The 11526-nt window shown below is 42.5% G+C and overlaps 1 long non-coding RNA gene across 1 annotated transcript; it reads left to right on the top strand.

Annotated features, from left to right (window-relative positions):
• Window positions 1-6638: 6638 nt before the first annotated feature.
• On the top strand, window positions 6639-8723 carry LOC120745998. Its single transcript, XR_005698746.1, has 3 exons — window positions 6639-7074; window positions 7427-7512; window positions 7896-8723. It is a non-coding gene; the product is annotated as an uncharacterized LOC120745998 (long non-coding RNA).
• The last annotated feature ends 2803 nt before the right edge of the window (window positions 8724-11526 follow it).

Raw genomic sequence — 11526 nt, 5'->3', positions numbered from 1 at the left:
AAGACATTTATTTAAGTTAAAATTTGACTAAGGCTTTAGCTTATCATACGAAGACCCAGACTTTGACAGACAGCTTTGTTCACTTCTAGATATTGAAGAGCTTCCACAGAAAGCTGTTGTAAAAGTTGTTAGACCAGAGAGTGATGATAGTTCAGTAGCATCAGATGATACAATAATACTACCCCATGCCATGACTCCCGACAGGGTTGAAAGATGGCCTCAGGATTTCCCAATTCCTACATTTTCCTATGAGGTAGAACTCATACTTGGTGAGGGTGATGTTGCTTATGAGAGAACAGGAAAGCCTCTCAAGTTGTCTAGGGGACATTCTTGAAACTCTTGCAGCTAAAATACATAGTTTAAAAGCATATCCCAGTGATCGGGACATATCAGTGGTAGCTGAAGCTCTTGTCACTAAGCATCCTTGTCTGAAGGAGCCTGGATCACAGACAGGCTGGTATGGGTGGAAAAATAGCCTAGTTTAAGATGGGGAAATATCGTGCTAAATTGAGTCGGGCTGGATTTCAAGAGGTAGCTTTGAATTCTGGAAAGAGAAGTAGAAATGACCTAGACAAGCAGTCACCACACACTGACATTAAAAGACCTTAAAAGGCAGAAGTAAATTTTCTGCCGAATTTCCCAAAGGGTAAAGATGCTGTTAGCCTTGAGCAGCTAAGACTACAGATTGTGGATGAAGTCAAGAAAAGTGAAAAGAATCACGTCCTGATTAAAAAGCTGATGCATACCACATTTGCCTTGCGACACAAAGAGATCATCAGTGATGACCTACCAGTAGGTGCCATCCTGGATCGCTGGCCTGCTCTGAAATTGGAATCTCAGGTAAGAAGGTTTCCTTAGATAATGCATATAACAAGATGTATATTATATTGATTTCGGTTATGTGGCCTGTCTGAATTAATACAAATTAGGCCATGGTATAGGCCTAATTTGTGGGGATAGGTTAATTGGATAATCCAAATTGCCACTAGGTGTGAATGTGCGAGTGAATGTGAGTGCGAATGGTTGTCTATCCCTGTGTGTTGGCCCTACGACAGACTGGCGACCTGTCCAGGGTGTACCTCGCCTCTCGCCCTATGACAGCTGGGATAGGCTCCAGCGCCCCCCGCGACCCTGAAAAGGATAAGCGGAAGCGAATGGATGGATGGATAGGCCATGGTAGTGTAAGGATTTTGATGTATTTTGCAAAGATTTGTAGACTAATCGTAACTTGTAAATTTATTTTGTGTGTTCAGATCTGTGCAGAATTCCACAGAATTACAAACCTCTACCTAAAGAACCACTTTTATGCTGTGTTGGACCAACATGCCCCCCGGCTCCAGAGCTTATTCAGAAAGAAAGCTGCTGGCACAGGGAAAGTGTCTGATGTTCTGTCTCAGCTCTTCCGAACCTATGATCTCCAGGTAGGTGGGGTTTTGTCTTGTTTTTTCAGATTTATTTAATTTGATCCATTTTTAACTGCTTGTAACACAGGACCCACGCACACACGACTGGTTAATGCTTAGACTGTCATTTATTGAGAAATAATCTGCGTTTTTTGGCACCCGCCTGGGATGCAGCCACTCCGACTCTCTCCCAGCATCATCTGCTCCTTCTTACTGCGGACACACATAAGACACATCTCCCTCATTAAAACAGTCCTGTACACCTATTCCCTCCCCGCCTCCGTGCCGCCCAGAGAGCTCACTGTGTCACCCCTCCTCTGCAGCAGGCCGGCAAACCACGCCCCCGCCACAGCTTCCCCACCGCCCGACTGAGGCCGGGGCCACTCAAGCCCGAGCCTACTCCCCCTCCCCAGCCTGTGCAGCTTTGCTCTCAGGTCCAGAACGTATTGAATTTCATTCTTGGCGGGGCTCAACCCTTCCTCCCAGTTTTCGACAATAGGACAAGAAACACGTGCCAGGCTGGGGAGACGGGATGGAACACAGGGAGAGGATGATGGGAACAGGTAACCGGGACAAGGCACGGGCAGAGGACAAGACAGACTTACACGGGAAACAGGAAATGACACGTAAACAAGGAAACGCGGATGATAATATTAACAAGTCTAAAACCTAACTAAGACAGAAAAATGTTCTGTCCTAGCGTTTACTATTACTAATACATCAAACAAAAACAAAAATACAAAATAAACTCAAAATGCAGGGTCACTGCAGCACCAGCACCCCGGCATGGTTAGATTTAGAAAAAAGTAATGGTTAAAGTCAAAATTAGAGAACCATCAGTCTAATATTCTGATGTAAAAAGTTGGTTTGGGTGTCATGACAACAGGGCAGCAGGGTCCAACAGGGTCTGTGTTGAATATGCATCAGTACCCAGGCAGGATAACTAACACAGCATACAGCAGCAAATGGTCAGCAGTTTGGAGGAATTAAACAACTGCAGCAACATATGTTTAGAGATTTTATGTGGTTTCTGACTAACTACAAACAAACTAGCTACAAACTTTGCCCAAAGTGCTAGGTTAGCTAAGGTGCCTGAAAAAGCTGAGATGGCAGTTTTCCATTTGATGCTTGTCTCTGTCACCCTTACTAGGAAAGTTTTTTGTGTTTTTTTGTATCTATTTGTGTGGTTTTCCATTATGTAATCAGTGCTCTGGTTTTTGATCTCCAGTGGCTTTCATATTAAAGCCAAAAGTCTGCTTCGTCTTGCTAACGACTTTGGCCAACATGTGTGATGTAGAGAAGATGGAGTTTGAAAAAAGTTGTTAATAATTCCTTCAACACAATAACAAGGAACAATGACAATGATGTCTGCTCTAATACAACAAGAAGTTGTCCAGGTTCAGGCCTATCAGCACTTTCAGATTAGCATCTATTGGAAATTACAAATTAGAAATATCCTGTCTCAGAGTGACGCTGAAAAACGAGTTCATGCATTTATTACTTCCAGGCTGGACTACTGTAATTCATTATTATCAGGATGTCCAAAAAACTCGCTGAAAAGTCTTCAGCTAATCCAAAATGCTGCAGCAAGAGTTCTGACAGGGACTAGAAAGAGAGAGCATATTTCTCCTGTTTTGGCTTCCCTTCATTGGCTTCCTGTTAAATCCAGAATTGAATTCAAAATCCTGCTCCTCACATACAAGGTCTTAAACAATCAGGCCCCATCTTATCTTAATGACCTTGTAGTACCATATCACCCTATTAGAGCGCTTCACTCTCGCTCTGCAGGCCTACTTGTTGTTCCTAGAGTATTTAAAAGTAGAATGGGAGGCAGAGCCTTCAGTTTTCAGGCCCCTCTTCTGTGGAACCAGCTTCCAGTTTGGATTCAGGAGACAGACACTATCTCTACTTTCAAGATTAGGCTTAAAACTTTCCTTTTTGCTAAAGCATATAGTTAGGGCTGGACCAGGTGACCCTGAATCCTCCCTTAGTTATGCTGCAATAGACGTAGGCTGCCGGGGATTCCCATGATGCATTGAGTTTTTCCTTTCCAGTCACCTTTCTCACTCACTATGTGTTCATAGACCTCTCTCCATTGAATCATACTTGTTAATAATCTCTGTGTCTCTTCCACAGCATATCTTCTATCCTGTCTTCCTTCTCTCACCCTCTCTTAACCCGTCGCAGCAGATGGCCCCGCCCCTCACTGAGCGTGGTTCTGCCAGAGTTTTCTTCCTGTTAAAAGGGAGTTTTTCCTTCCCCCTGTCGCCAAAGTGCTGCTCATAGGGGGTCATTTGATTGTTGGGTTTTTCTCTGTATGTATTATTGTAGGGTCTACCTTACAATATAAAGCGCCTTGAGGTGACTGTTGCTGTGATTTGGAGCTGTATAAATAAAATTGAATTGAATTGAATTGAATTGAATTTGGACCAAGACCAGGGAGGCTCTGCTCAAGACAGCCACTCAAAACAAGAGGTATGCCAATCAACATCGCTTGCCTGTGCCCAATTACTGACCTGGACAAAAGGTATGGCTAGCAGCAAAGGGCATTCGCTGACACAGAAATTTGCCGTTTCTGACCTTATTTAATGGACTCTTCTCAGTCCTACAGCAGTCAGACTCAACCACTGGAACTTTCAGCTATTGTTCGCCCCGGCAGTCACCGCGACCGCCACCACTCCCAGGAAGGCCAAGAGTCCAAGTGAGCCAGCCAACCCCGGGAGAGCGCTTCGGAGACAACAATGCAAACGAGGCAAGAGGGGAGGGCTCCATGCTAGGCTGAAAGCTTTGGCTAGCCGACCGCCACTATCCAGCCTCTTACTGGCCCACGTGCGGTCCCCGGAAAACAAACTTGACGAAATACGAGCCAGGATCACAACACAGCGGGAGAAAAGAGAATACTGCGCTCACTCCAAGGAGACCGGACCACAGCCTCTGGAAAGGCTTTCAGGAGAGGTGTGTGCGTTTATTAACAACTCCTGGTGTGGAGACGTGCAGACTGTCAACAAATACTGTTCGCCAGACGTGGAGTTTTTAATGCTGAAATTCTGCCCTTACTATCTGCTGCGGGAGTTCTCAGCTGTGTTTTTGGCCATTGTTTAAATCCCACTGTGAGCTAACTCAGCAGCAGCGCTCGGCAAACTCCACTAAGTCATCAGCGCATTAGAGACAACTCATTTAGACACTGCTTTTATTGTCGCTGGTGACTTCAATAAGTGCAACTTGTGGACTGTACTCCCCAAATATCACCAACATGTGGCCATTCCTACCCGTGATAAGAACACCCTGCATCATGTTTACAGCAACATACACGGTTCATACAGGGCTGCATCATGCCCCCACTTTGGACAGTCCCATCACATCTCTCTGTTCATGTACTTACAGACTGACAGGGGATTTCTTTAAATCACCCCTAGTTCTTCAGCTAAGACACCTGAGTTAGAAAACACAAACACTGCTGTTGGCTTTCACTCGCGAGGGCAGTCATGGACGCACGACCTGCGTCTCATCACTGTCCATGTGCTTTATTTATACTTTTCTGTGTGTGTGTGTGTGTGTGTGTACAAATAGCTCAGAGTTCTTATTCTAAGAACTCTGAGCTGAGGTTCCCCTTTTTCTAAATCTGCATGTTCTTACACATTGTAAAAACGATAACTAGTAATTGTTGATTTGATTAAAGTTTTCAAATTAAACTGACTTAGAAATAAAACTTTCCATTTACAACCTAAAAAAGCTTGTCTGCCCAACAAATTTCTTCCATTGTTGTCCTAACTAAGATTTTCTAGAGAGCATAACAAAGATTATCATCTTTTGAGTAGATTTTTTGAGTCAAGTTGGGAACCAGTGGGAAACCCCGTAGATGACTGGCACACGTGGCCTGTGCCAAGTTTGAACTAGACCAAACGAGCCTGAGCAGACCTGAGCTGTGTGATAGATAGTGGTTTGTCAATGTGTTCTGGACTGAAAACCTGCTAAGAAAATTTGAAGACACGTGTCCAAAGTTGGATGGAAATTACAATTTTTCGACCATTACGGATTTTACCTGGTCTGAAGTTGGAGTGTATTTTTTGACCACCTTTTGGACAGGACATGCTGACTATTTGCCCTAGCAGGTAAGCTAACGAGATCTATTATTAAGATTTTCTACAAGCGCCTAGGCTGCATCCTCCTGAGGACCCGGGAGGATTGAACTAGTAAAACAGTGAAAAAAAGCCAAACAATAGCATTTTTAAGTTATCTAAGTGACTTATATATCATGTTTAAGCTAGCGAAGGACCGCGCAGGGGGGGGGGGTTGAAAATGATATGCCAGCTAGCTATCGAAGCCGGTGGTAACGGACGTCTCCGAAAACATAGAAGCATGTTTGCAAATATGTGTTGTCTTAATAAACTGAGCAGATATTTGAAATTTACACAGCTACACAGCCTGAAAATATCTTAGAAGTTTACTTTGTGACCCAGAAACGGTAATAAGAGTAATATTAAAACTAAGTGGCTTCCGCCATTGTTGGAAACTAGAATCGGCTGGGCCGCGCTATGAATTCTGGCATAGGGTGGGCCACGAAGGATACACCTGACCCATCCTTCAAAGCTGTGGAAAGTATTGTATTGTTTTGAGAGCCTTTTTGTTGGTGGAGTATTGATTTTATGTACAATTCCACGGGTAGACGCGATCTGTACGGTCCGACTTTGCACATGCGCAGTAAGGCTCAGGGAGTCCGATCCATAACTCGTGTTTTTTTTCTCGTTTTTTTTTCTACATTATATTGAAATGTTTCATTATTGCAAACATTTTCTCTCAGGCGGAGAGAAGTCGTGGAGTGTCAGCCTATGGTGTCCAGTGTGTGTGTCCAGGAGAGATGACCTGCGCTGTTTTACTCTGAGGTAAGACTGTCCTAATTTATGTATAATTTAATTATTATTCAAATTGGGCATGATTTATACTAGATTGACTATATTGAAGTAGTGCAGTATTTGCTGGGGTAATGCATTGGCCAACTTTATTATATTGTGCTACTATTCCAGTCAAGACCCTTGCCAGTGTTACATTGAAATCCTTACCCTGAACTTTTCTTTACACAGAAAATGTGTAAAGAAATTTCTTTCAAGAAAAGAGTCCCCATGCTAAATCGAAATTGTGAAACAGAAAGGCAATCTCATAATTTTGACTTGGCATGTTTTGGGTTTTTTGTTGTTTTTCTTTTAGTGGTAGAAATAGGACTTCTCTAGACTGAGATGGTTAGGGAAAGAATACTAAGGCAGGTCACAGAATCTGATTGGTCACAGATTTTGGTGCAACTTAGAACATAATATGTATTTGCATATTGATACTGGGTTTTGTGGAGGGTATTTCTATTCCTGTGCAAAATACGTATTTATGAGAGATTTTTGAAGTAGGTTTTGCTGTTGATAACACAGTCAGGCATATAACATGGTGCAGACTGTCCAAGACCGCTACCCAGGAATTTTCTGTGCTGAATAAATGACAATATTTTGGTGAATGTCTTGTTTAGATATCTGAAAAATTTCATTGGATCACAAGCAAAGACCTCCTGGGGACCTTCAATGCATCCCTTGACAAATTTGTGCCTGGCCTGCTGAAACTGTACCGGTCTAAGAAGGGAGCTCTTTGTGAGGAGATGGAAGACCTCCTGGATAAACTTGACGAACAGGTGAGTGAAGTGCTTCTTTATCTGACATTTTTAGAAGAGAGTATACTTTTCTCTTAACAGAAACTGAAAAAGATGTTGGCTTCAAACAAAACACATCAGTGGACATGTCAGTAAAAATTAATGTCATCAGTCATTGCTTTGTTCTTATTTGGCAGTATTTCTATTTAATTTGTAAATAGAAAGTAAAATTGTTAACATGATGTTGTTGTTGGTTTTTTGTAAGTTTTGCGTGTTGCTGGGTCTGACCTGTGCTTTATTTTCATTACTATGAGAGTTCTGATTTTGCATTGTGTATAGTACACCGTGTTACTACACTAATTGAAATTCTTGTTTTCCACTGAATACTTTTTAGGCATCTGACATTGTGTCCCACCGGCACTGAGAGGCCTGCCCATTTTCCTCAGAGAGGATGCAACAGAGGTTTTCCTGAAATGCTTAGTAAGTACAAAAAAGTAATGCAAGTAAAACTAATTGCTATGAGATGTTTTTAAAGGATGAGTTAATCCAAAATGAAAATGTACACGTCCTCAGTGCAGTCCAGATAATTTTATAGTCGGGATTGCAGTTGTCATAACTCTCACTCCTTTTTTTTCTGCTGAGCAGCAGCTGGGCATTGTTAGTGGGTGTTCCATAGCAGAAAATATTTTTTGTACAAAACTCACAAGGTGGCATTAATTAAAGGAAAATAAGCTTTTTCTTCTTAAAACCTCTATGAGTCAAATGACCAGCATGGTATAGAGGTTACAGTTAAAATCTGTAGTAATTTGTTTTGTCTTTAGTTTTTCTTAGCTTTCAATAATTCATATTTTACTTTTCTTCAGGACACTGACATTTTGGAACCAGTGTTGAACGGTGTATCAGTTGCCATCCTCACCATTCTACAAGATGACGATGCCGATACGTCTGTGCGAGAACATGCAGTGGTGTTGGAAGGGGACATCGTGCTACATAACATTCCAGATCTCTCTACTGCCTTGGCATACCTCTTTGGCCTTCTGTATGCCCTCAACATTGATTATCCAAAGCAGATGAGTTACACCTTTAAAGCAATTGAGGCCATCTTATTTTGACCTGGTCGGACAATATGAAGGTGAAGTGGATAAGTGATTATTTGAAATGTAAATATTAGTCAGCTGAATCTGTATTGTTGAGAATATATGGTGAAAATTTGTCTTGTAGTATTTTAAAAGATTTGTTATAGTGTTTTCCACTTCACATGAAGCATAGAACTGGTGTTTTACCTGTTAGTTTCCTCTTCATTGATGGTAACATTTCTAATAACTTTTAACTTCCATAGTTCATCATAGTAAGCCCATGTAAAATGTCAATGTCTGGGTACATAGGCAATCGTTTGTGGAATTACCCTATTTAAGGTGCAATAGTTATGTTCAGCTTTTACAAGACGGTCAGGGTGTGTGCGTGAATTATTAAGTTGCTGGACACTTTTCTTTTTTGGTTCTGGACTCTGGAATTTTAACGTCTGTGCTGGGGTGCTCAAAGCACCCAAAAGAAACTGGCAACACGTTTTTGTTTGTTTGTTATTTCTTTTTCTTTCTTTCTTTTTTTTTTAACAGAAATTCACCCTACTTCCCATGACATTCTGAAATGTACTGAAAGCACTGTTGAACAAAATAAATAAGCTTTTAGATAACATTGAATTGTGCTTTGTTTTATTCTATATCTATTCATTGAGTGTTCTTTCAAGTATAATCACAGCATACATTTTCCTTTGTTTATATAGATACATATAGGTGAACAAGAAGAACCAAGTTGGCAGAACTTGTAAATCTTAGTTAAGTCAACAACAGTTACAAAAGTTGAGAAAACTCAAAAATCTCTTGCATCATGTTGCCTTGAAATTTTACGTTTTCTCAACTTTTTCTTTTTTACAGTGCAGAAAGAGGAAGCTGTAAGTTGTTTATCACAGAAGAGTTCATGTCAAAAGTCACGTAGACATTTGCTTAGTTGAAAATAAAAGAATACATTTCATGAAGCTGATCACATTATATAAACACAATTTCCCTTTGACACAGACAGAAGCTGAAACAATCATACCCTGTAACCAAACCTGTTAAATTCTGGACCCCAGAGACTGAGAGCATCCTGCAGGACTGTTTTGCTCAAACAGATTGGGATGTGTTTCAAACTGCAGCCACTATGGAGGACTGCTCTGTCAACATACAGGACTACGCTGAGTATGTGACTGGGTACATCAGCGCCTGTGATGACAATATTGTGCCCACCACACAAATCAGAAAGTTCCCCAACTAGAAGCCCTGGATCACCAGTCAGGTACAACACATGCTGCGGTCTCTTGCATTCAGATCAGGCAATGAGATGGAGTACAAAGCTGCAAACTATGGACGGAGGAAAACCATTACAGCAGCTACGAGGCAGTACGGAGAGAAGCTGGATGGCTTCTATTCTTCTGCTGACCCCAGGCAGATGTGGCAAGACCTGTAGCACATCACAGAATATAGGGCCACCACCAACACCATCAGCTCTGCAGGCGGTGTGCCGGATGATCTCAACATGTTTAACACCTGCTTTGAGACCCCCCAGACCTCCCAGATCTCTGAGACCTTACAGCCCTCCAAGACCTTCCAGAACCCCCAGATCATCTGACCCTCTCCACCGCCAGCGGTCTCAATAGACCAAGTACACAAGGTCCTGAGGAAGATCAACTCCTGCAAGGCAGCAGGACCAGACAACATCCCTGGACCTCCATCTTTAACCTTTCCCTCAGCCAGAGCATCGTTCCCATATGCTTCAAGACCACAACTATCATCCCCCTCCCCAAGAAAAGCCCAGCCACCTGCCTAAATGACTACAGACCAGTTGCACTCACTCCAATCATTGCAAAGTGTTTTGAGAGAGTGGTGCTGGCCTACATAAGAGCAATATTCCCAACAGGTCCATGTCAAACGCCATAGCTGCTGCCCTTCACTATTCCCTCTCCCACCTCGAAAATAATGACTCCTACATTTGTTGACTACAGCTCCACCTTCAACACAGTTTGTGAATGAGTTTGTGAGGGATGACTGTCTACACTCGGCCTGCACACCACCCTCTGTGACTGGCTACAGAAGTTTTTGACTGGCAGGCCTCAGTCTGTCAGGATTATCACAAACACTGAAGTTCTACAGGGTTGCGTCCTCAGCCCCATCCTTTACACCCTGTTCATCCATGACTGCATCAACTCCAACAAAGAGAACATCATACTGGAATTCGCAGACGACACCGCAGTGATCGGTCTTATCACTGGTGGGGACAAGGCAGCTTATAGGAGAGAGGTGGCCAGTCTGGTGTCATGGTGTGAGGACAACAACCTTACCCTCAACACTGATAAAACAAAGGATATGATAGTGGACATGAGAAAGAAAAAGAGCCTCACCAGCCGCTGTTTAGTGGGTGAGGCCGAGCAGCTTTAGGTGCCTGGGCGTTCACATAAGTGAGGACCTCACCTGGACTCTGAACACCACACAGCGGGTCAAGAGGGCTCAGCAGCGGCTGTATTTCCTGAGGAAGCTGAGGAAATTTGTTATGCCAAGATCCTCAGCAGCTTCTACAGAGAGCACATTGACCAGCTGCATCACTGCATGGTACGGCAGCACTACTGCTATGGACCACAAACACCTGTAGAAAGTGATAACAACTGCAGAGAAGATCATCAGAGCATCTACCATCACAGAGTCCAGAGGAGAGCTGCCTCCATCCTCGAAGACCCCACACACCCTCAACACGGACTATTCAAACTTCTGCCCTTGGGACGAAGGTTCAGAAGTGTGAAATCCAGAACATCCAGACTCAACAACTCCTTCTTCCCCACTGCTATCAGACTCCTTAACAGCTGACCTACCTCAACTGCAATTTGCACATCAGGACACTTTGCACACTAAGTTCATTTTGCACATTAAGCTCATTTGTACATTGACATCTGCATACCTCACTTGTCTTCACTTACTTATTTTTGTACTTATTTATTTATCGTTCACTATTTTTATCCTTTTATATTTATTTATCTTAATATCTTGTCTTATTTTTATCCTTATTTTTCTTGTTTCTTCAACCCTATCTAACTTGGCATTTGTGTATGGACAGCAAAGGAAGAATTTCATTGCACAGAGAAATGCTATTTCTTCTGTACACATGACAATAAACACTTTTGAATCTCAAGTCAGAAATTATGGAAAAATTAGCTGAGTACATGTACAGCTGCACATGTACAGGCCTTCAGATTGGTGAAGTGGCAGAGGCTTTAGTCTAAAAGCACCTATGTCTGACAAAGTCAGGCAGTGGTAATGGCTGGATTGGATGGATGTATAGTCTTAAGTACAAGATGGGAAATTACAGGTCAAAGTTATGAAGTCTTTGAGTTTCAGAGGTTACTCGCAACTCACTGAAGAACAAGCAGCCTGGTGACAGGGCACCAGCAACAAATATAAAGGAAAC

The sequence above is a fragment of the Simochromis diagramma genome, unplaced genomic scaffold (assembly GCF_900408965.1).
Source record: "Simochromis diagramma unplaced genomic scaffold, fSimDia1.1 OVJJ01000644.1, whole genome shotgun sequence".
NCBI classification, from domain to species: domain Eukaryota; kingdom Metazoa; phylum Chordata; class Actinopteri; order Cichliformes; family Cichlidae; genus Simochromis; species Simochromis diagramma.
Note: the sequence above shows the minus strand (reverse complement) of the source record. Positions and strands in the feature narration are given on the sequence as shown.